An 8,556-nucleotide genomic window follows, 5' to 3' on the forward strand; every position below is an offset into this window, starting at 1 on the left:
CCTCTCCTGATAAATTGCCCCATGAATATGAGCTGTGGCAAATGCATAATGGCTGTCTGTGTAGATGTTAAGCCATTTTCCAGCTCCCAGCATCAGCTCCTTGGTGAGGGCTATGAGCTCTGCTCGCTGGGCTGACTTTCCAGAGGGTAGAGCCTCCGCCCATACGGTGTCCGTTTCGGTGACCACCGCTGCACCCGCATACCTGTGTCCATCTCGCACAAAGCTGCTTCCATCAGTGAACCAAGTAGCCTCAGCATCGGGGAGGGGCCGGTCAGTCAGGCCCGTCTGGAATCCATGTACTTGTTCCAGGATTCCCACACAGTCATGTAGTGGAGCACCTAGGTCAGGGTCGGGCAGCAGGGTTGCAGGATTGAGGGCTGCACTGGGGTGGACCCGCACTCGTGGAGGGTTGAGTAGGAGGCTCTGGTAATGAGTCACACATGTGTTGCTCATCCATCTATCAGGAGGCTGTTTCAGGACCCCTTCAATGGTGTGTGAGGTCGTGATCCAGATCTCCTGTCATAGGGTCAGTTTGTCTGCATCCTTGACTAGGAATGCTGTCACTGCAATAATTCTTAGGTATGGCGGCCAGCCGGTAGCCACTGGGTCTAGTTTCTTGGACAGGTAAGCCACTGGGCAGTTCCAGGGGCCTGAGGCTTGAGTTAGAACCCCTTTTGCTATTCCCTTATGTTCGTCTACAAAGAGGTGGAAGGGCTTCGTAATGTCTGGTAGGCCCAGGGCTGGGGCACTTAGGAGGGCCTTTTTTAACTGATTAAAGGAAGTTTCTTCTTTTTCAGCCCATTTAAATGTTTTCCCCTCTTTGGTAGCTTCATATAGGGTCCTGGCAATCTCAGCAAACCCTGGAACCCAGAGGCAGCAGTAGCCGGCTGATCCTAGGAATTCCCTCACTTCTCTTCGGGAGGTGGGAGTAGGGATCTTTAGGACGGTTTCTTTTCTGGCATCTGATAACCACCACTGTCCGCCCTCCAGGATATATCCCAGATAACTTACCCTCTCCCTGCATATCTGAGCCTTCTTCACGGATGCCTGGTAGCCTAAGGCCCTCAGGGTAGCCAGCAGGTCCTGGGTCTCTCGCTCACAGTCTTTGGCCATGTCGGCAGCAATCAGGATGTCATCTACGTACTGTAGAAGGGTGATGCCAGGGTGCTCCCTGCTGTACTCACCCAGGTCCTCGTGTAGTGCCTCGTCGAAGATGGTGGGTGAATTTTTGAATCCCTAAGGTAGCCGTGTCCAGGTGAGTTGCCCACTGTAGCCCTCCTCCGGATCATGCCACTCAAAGGCAAACAAGGGTTGGCTCTGGGGTGCCAGCGGCAGACTGAAGAAGGCGTCCTTTAAATCTAGTACAGTATACCAGACCCTGGAGGGTGCCAAGGAGCTCAAGAGAGTATATGGGTTGGGAACAGTTGGGTGTATGTCCGCGACCCTCTTATTTACTTCCCAGAGGTCTTGTACCAGTCGGTAGTCATTTGTGTGAGGCTTTTTGACCAGCAGTACGGGGGTGTTCCAGGCAGACTGGCAAGGAACTAGTACCCCTAGGCTTCGTAGTCTCCGGATGTGTGGCTGGATCCCCTTCCGGGCCTCCTGAGACATGGGGTATTGTTTGATCCTTACCGGACTCTCTCCTGGCTTGAGCTCTACCAGGACTGGGGTCCTGTGAGCGGCTAGTCCCATCCCCCCCATCTCTGCCCAAACCGAGGGGAATTCTTGTAGCCATCTGTCTATATTATCCTCTCTCAGGAGCGCCTCCTGGTGGAGGCGGTATTCATCCTCCAGTTTCATGGTCAGGACCTGGATGGGGTGGCCCTTGCCATCGGTGACCTGAGGCCCCCCTTGTCTGAAAGTTATCTGAGCTCCAATCTTGGTCAGTAAGTCCCATCCTAACAGCGGGTAGGGGCATTCTGGTATTACCATAAAGGAGTGGGATACCCGGCCCGTTCCCAAATCTACTGTTCTTCAGGTAGTCCATGAATACTGGCTCATACCAGTTGCCCCTTGTACCCAGGACTTCTTGCTGGCTAGTTTTCCTTGTGGGGTGCAGAGGACCAAATGTTGTGCTCTGGTGTCGACAAGGAAGTCAATAGGTGTCCCCTCCACTTTAAGAGTTACCCTGGGTTCGGGGAGAGGGTCCGAACCCTGACTCCCCTAATCACTTAGTTCATCTAGCTCTAGGACTTTTACTCGATCAGTCTTGTTTCCCTTCCCGCCGGCCCTTTGTGGACAATCTCGGGCCCAATGCCCTATCTCCTTGCAGTATGCACACTGATCCTTCTGCAGCCTCTGCTTCCCCCCCTTGGTGGTTCCTTTACCTTTTCTTGCATCGTCTGCCAGCTGCTGGAGATGGCGGTCATGTTCCTCGGGGGAGTCAGCAGTGGGAGCTAGTAGTATTCTGGCCAGGTCTCGAGTCTGCTTACTGCTGGCAGCTGCCATGGCGCGAGCCTGCTTGTCCTCAGGAGGCTCCCGGTTATTATATACCTTTTCGGCTACCACCAGTAAGTCCTTCAGACTTTTTTCTCCTAGTCTATCTATTTTCTGTAATTTTCTTCTAATGTCTATGGCCGATTGGTTTACAAAGGCCATAACAGCTGCCTTGCTTTCCGGAGCCTCTGGATCCATGGGGGTATAGGTACAGAATGCCTCCATGATCCGTTCTAGAAAGGCAGCCAGAGATTCATCTTTTCCCTGTTGTACATTTCCTACCTTGGCCAAATTTGTTGGCTTTCTAGCAGCCATTCAGAGACCCCCCCATTAGAGTCTGGTGGTAGACCTGGAGCCTCTCCTTACCTTCTGCTGTGTTGAAATCCTACTGGGGCCGAGTTAAGGGGAAGGAGGCATCTATCTGAGCCTGGTTGGTGGTGGGATTCCTGTCTGCGCCCAGAACTAGTTTTCGGGCCTCATTGAGGATTCTTTCTCTTTCTTCAGTCGTTAACAGGACCTGCAAAACCTGCTGGCAATCGTCCCACGTGGGCTGATGAGTAAAAAGAACAGAATCTAATAAATCAATAAGCCCTGCCGGTTTCTTGGAAAACTTAGGATTCTGAGCTTTCCAATTGTAGAGATCACTAGTGGCAAAAGGCCAATAGTGATGGGGCTGATTCCCCTCCGAGTCTGGGGGTCCGGTGGCTCGCAGGGGCAGAATAGTGGAGTCGATTGCTCCCTCTGAGCCCTTTGTCTGGTAAAGGGCGGGCTACCCACTGGGCTACCCATTTCTGCCTCCCGCTCTCGGAACAGTGTCTGCCTCCCCCAGAGGGGGAGGATGGTGTTCTTCTAGCATCCTAGAGGGGTTATACAGGGGAGGAAAAATTAATTCTTCTTCAGTACCCCCCTGTAAGACAGGATAGAGGGGTGCTGAAGGCTGGGAAAGACTTTTCTTCTTTGTCCCCTGCAAAGCAAAAATGGGGTTTGGCTCTGGAGGGAGTGGGGCTAGGAAGGGCTTAAACCAAGAGGGTGGGTCTTCTACAAGGTCCTGCCAAGTGATAATGTAAGGGAGCTGATCAAGATGTCTTAGGCTGAGAGATGATACTCCTGACTTGGTGGATGGTAGGGAAGTCGAAGGTCCCCTCTGGTGGCCATCTGACATTGAAAGTTGGCCACTCGCTAGAACAAAAAAACTGCCACCGACCCTTTCAGACTTCCACACTGAGGTTGTTAGCTCTTCCCCTCACATCCTTAAAGTGATCAATTATAATACTTAGAGGAGTATTCTGAGTCTGTCCCATAACGTCCGTCCAGTAAGTCCACAGAACAAAACAGAGAAACACAAAAACAGACAGAGGGCCCTTAGAAAGTCTTCCAACTCCATGGAAGAAAAACTGAAAGCTAGCTTAGACTTTTGAGGGGATTCCACGTCCCTGCAGAAGGGAGGATCGGAAAGTCTTCCAAAACTCCCGGCTCGTGGTCCTCCAGTGCGTCCACTTAGACCGCGTCGGGCACTACCAGAATTCCAGAAATGAGCTCACACAGAAAAGACAGAACAAACAGACAGACACTAACCATGGCCAGTCAGGCTCTCCGGGTCGGGGGTCCCTTGGGGGTCTTGAGGATCCCGGGCTGAGCCCCCAAATGTTATGCCCAGAATTCATGATCCCCAAAGACCGTCAGGGAGCGAGTCCGATGCAAAAGCAAAAGAGCCTTTATTTGAGCTAGCTCGAGCTCAATCCCCTACCTGCACCGACTCAGCGGTGAGATACCAGGGAGAGAGAGCGAGTTTCAAAAGCACAAAGGTTTTATTGGGGCCTAGGGGCAGTTGGTGAGGTAATGGCTGTGGCCTCAGCCAATTGGCTGGGGAAGGGTCATGGCCTTGGCCGATTGGCTGGGGAAGGGTCGCAGTCCTGTTACGCAGGTCGCTGGGTGTGTTTTGATCAGGAAGTTTGAATGGGTGAGCGGGAGGTTACTCAAGGGGAGGAGGCGCGGTCTGAGGTTTCTGCGATTTTCCAGGAAAAGGGGTCATGTTGGGGACATAGTCACTCAAGGTGGAGGACACAGAACAAGATGGAGTCGGCTGGCATAGACCCGCCCTTTCACTATGTGCACTTTATTTATTTGTTTGTTTTTTTGTTTATTTATTTAAAGTGCACAAGCAGGGGAGGGTCAGAGAGACAGGGAGAGAGAGAATCCCAAGTAGGCTCTGCCTGGTTTCTGTCATTTTTGCATTGCAGCCTAGAAACATCCTTGGGGTAGTAACCTGAGTCCATTGTAGAGCTCATCTCCTTGTTTCATGTATCTCAGAGATCATTATTCCATGCTGTCTTGTATATAGTGTCTTAAAAATCTTTATTTCATGTTTGTCCAGTTTTTCATTGTTTTACCCAAGAGGAAAAGTCAATCCCTTTTACTCCATTTTTCCAGAAGTGAAATTCCTCAATGTCTACAATTAGTTTTGAAAAGCAACAGTCAGATTTGGTAGGTGAATAAAATGTGAAAATAGGAGGGTAGATATGGGATGCAACATATATAATAATACAATGTTAATGGTAGAATCTGAGTTTGAGTAAGTGATAGGTCACTATACAATTATTTCAACTTCTGATGTTTGAAATTTATTTTCTTTAAGTTGGGGGCAGGGGAAGTTATGCCCTAGATTTGGATAGATCTGGCCCATCCACTGTGTACCCTGTGGCGGTTACTTGTGCAAATCATTTTTCACTGTGAGGAAGTTCTGCAGGCAGGTGAGATTGGAAGGTCAATCTGAGTAGCCAGAACATTTTTCTGCCTATCTTCTGAGGAGGAAGATCTTGGAGATAAAGATGAGTGACAACTTAGTCCTCCTCCATATCCATTTCCACCAGGCAATCTGCCAGTCTAGCAAGTGAATGAAAAGAAGGGGAGATATGGGGAAACTTAACAATACGGCAAATCAGAGAGCATAGCTTAGAAAGTCCTATAAAAGGAAGAGTATGTATAGACTGCAATGTTTCTTTCTGCTGCCCTTCTTATAGAAAATTATAATATGTCTGGCCCCTTGATGCCTGGGGCTGAGCTTTTTTTTTTCCAGTGTAAACTGCCTTTAAATAAATATTTCCAATGGGGGTCCTGAAATGGCTTTGGGGGCCTGTTTTAGGTGGTCAAATTCAAAGTTCCCCTTCACATAATGCAATCTCTGAGTCTCCTTAATGGTTTGCCAAATGAAGGAAATAAAAGGACAAGTGTAAGAAGCCAGCAGTGTTTTGGGTAGCCGTGTGAGAGTCTGCCTGAGCTGATCCAAAGGCTGGTTGATCTTATGTCTGTTTATCTTAATGAAGTAACAGTCCTGGTGTATTAATGGGCTTATAAACAAATATAACAATGCCTCTGCTTAAAGCTTTTCTAAAGGTTTATATGAGACAGGGCAGCACAAAGCCAGGACCATCATTCCATGTTAATCTGCAGATTCAAAACAATCCCAATCAAACTCTCAGAAGTTGTGTGAATGTGTGGTTGTAAAACTGACAAGTTATTTCTAAAAATCACATGGAAATACAAAGGACAAAGGATAATCAAGGTAATGTAATTTTGAAGAACAAACCCAAATAACTCTTGTAGATATCAAGGTCTATTATAAAGCAATACTCGTTTAGGCAATAATTTGGTAGTATAAGGATAGACATTCTGACCAATGGAACAAAATAGAATCAAGAATGAGATATGTGAGTATATGACCACCTGACTTATGATATTAGCATCACTCAGTACAGTGGGGAAAATAATATTCTTTTAATACATGTTGCTGAGATAGTCAGACATCCCAGACTTTGATTCTGGAGTTCTCTTTTGTTCAGCAAGAAAGCAGACACAGAATTGAATACAGGAGAGGCTAATGTCTGAGAGGAGACAAGAGCCCTGATTAAGAGTTCTTGTTCCTCATTTCTTAGGATCAGAAGGCTTACAAATATGGACGTTCAAAAAGAAACAATAAAACAATGATCACTAACTCATGCATGTGAGAGAAAAGGGGGTTTCAAAGGTAAGTGGTATTAGGGGTTTAGGTAAATTCAAAACAAAACTCCAGCGCCCAGCAGATGGTTGTTTATAGCAGGCATCATGTCTGTTTATCTCAACTTCTCTAGGGGATAAGACAGAGCATGCTACCTCAGAGTTAACAAGGTTTTTGTTGTTGTTGTTGTTTGTTTTTGTTTTTGTTTTTTACTAATTAGCTCTGGGAAGTTTGCCCAGCTGCAGCAGTGTTTTGCCCTGTTTGCCTATTTTTGGACGCCTTAATCCTGTGGATGCTTTGTTCTATGCTACGGGTGCTTTTTGCCCTGTGACCACTTTCTGCTCTAAGCCTTGTTAACCCATTGGTGCAAGCTCAGGGAATTCTTGAACTTATTCCCCACATATGTGGAGACTTTGGGCCTGCAAATCAGAGACAGATCCTTACTATACCTCTCATAATAAACAATAACAACAACAAAATGCCATTCTGGATGGATTGCAGACTCAATCTGAAAATCAGCCAGTAAAGCACTTAGAAGCATACACTGGAGAACAACTTCATGACCTTAAAATAGAGAAAATTCCAAAAGATTACATAAGATTTTTAAAAAGGAAAACAAGCAAAACATGTTAATTTAAATTATATGATAATTAATAACTTTTGTTTATAAAAAAATTCCATTAAGAGTGTGAAAAGATAACACAGATGTGCAATACACATATCTGAAAAAGAGCTAATATCCAGAGTATCAATTGGAGGAAATACAGATGACCCTTAAAAAATGGGCAAATATCATGAAAAACTCTTCATAAGAGAATATTCAGTTGCTGATAGACATAAGAAAGTATCATACTCATTAGTAATCAGAAAACAAACAAACAAACAAAACATCTGAACTACCATAATGGTTGAGATGGGGAGAAAAAAAAGCCCTACAAGAATAGGAAGATAGGAAATATCTTGTCTAGGACAGACTTGAGAATTAAAAAACTGAAGAAGAGAGCCAAGCGAGGAGAGGTCAGATCTTTTTCTAAATATTCCAGCGACACCTGACCTTGCAAGTAGGGGCTTGCCCTGGCTGCACCTCACTATCCTTGGAGACTCAATTTTCCTGCATTCTAAACATACCTCCACACTGTCAAGCAAATTACCTCACCAGGCCATTGCAGGCAACACAGCAGGACTTTTTGATATTCTATTGTGGACCTAATTGTCCTGGCACCATGTATTGAAAAGCCTGTTCTTTTCCTCACTATATTGAGTGACGCCTTTATCATAAATTAGGTAGCCACACATGTCATTTTTGACTATTTTGTTCTATTAGTCAGATTGTCTATCTTTACACCAATAATATATTTAATACACCAGAATTACTTTATAATAGATCTTGAAACCTGCAAAAGTAAGTTTTTCATCTCCTGGGGGCTAGGTGGGGGATGTAGAGAGGTATGATTATTCATATTTCCCCCAATAGTTAGGCAGGGGGCCTTTCAACAAGCAGTCAGACGGGGAAAACATTGAAGCCTGTGTAGCATGCTAAAGATCAGATACCTTTGATATGAAAGATCAGAGCTTTCTTTTTCACATGTCAAGTGTACCTCCACCGATACGTGGTCCAGTGTGTTGACTGATTTTCCCGAGAATGTTGCCCTCTCTCACCACTCTGCTCAGTGGTCCCAATGGACAATTATTTAACCTAGAATAACTCAATATGCACTCACCAAATACTGCCTAAACATGATCACTCTGCTAAGATGTGTATGTGTGGGAAGGGGAAGAACTGTTAAATGCTACCTTCCTTAAAGAGGTGGTATTTCTACAGAAATAATATTTCTACAGAAATAAACTACCTTCCCTAAAGAGCTTGTGGTCTAGAGAATTAAACTAGATTAATGCATCAAACATCTAAATAATCCAAAACAGGTTATAATTTATATAAAAAACAATAGTTTATAGAAAACAATATAGGAGTTCAAAGAAAGGTGTAATCAATGAGAGTCATGACCAGTTTCCTTAGATCGGTCTTGAAGCATGGGAAATATCACTGAAAATCCAGCCATTGCTGTGGTTACAGCATCTTAATCTCTGGATAACCTCACATAATCTTGCCCAGAAGTCACTGTGAT

The 8,556-nt window shown here is 45.6% G+C and overlaps 1 pseudogene; it reads right to left on the reverse strand.

The window, feature by feature from the left end:
- Window positions 1–1,125: 1,125 nt before the first annotated feature.
- LOC147576844 (uncharacterized) lies at window positions 1,126–8,169 on the reverse strand (annotated as a pseudogene).
- Window positions 8,170–8,556: the final 387 nt, after the last annotated feature.

This window comes from Puma concolor, chromosome D1 (assembly GCF_028749965.1).
Source record: "Puma concolor isolate L17-30 chromosome D1, mPumCon1.1.hap2, whole genome shotgun sequence".
Classification (NCBI taxonomy): domain Eukaryota; kingdom Metazoa; phylum Chordata; class Mammalia; order Carnivora; family Felidae; genus Puma; species Puma concolor.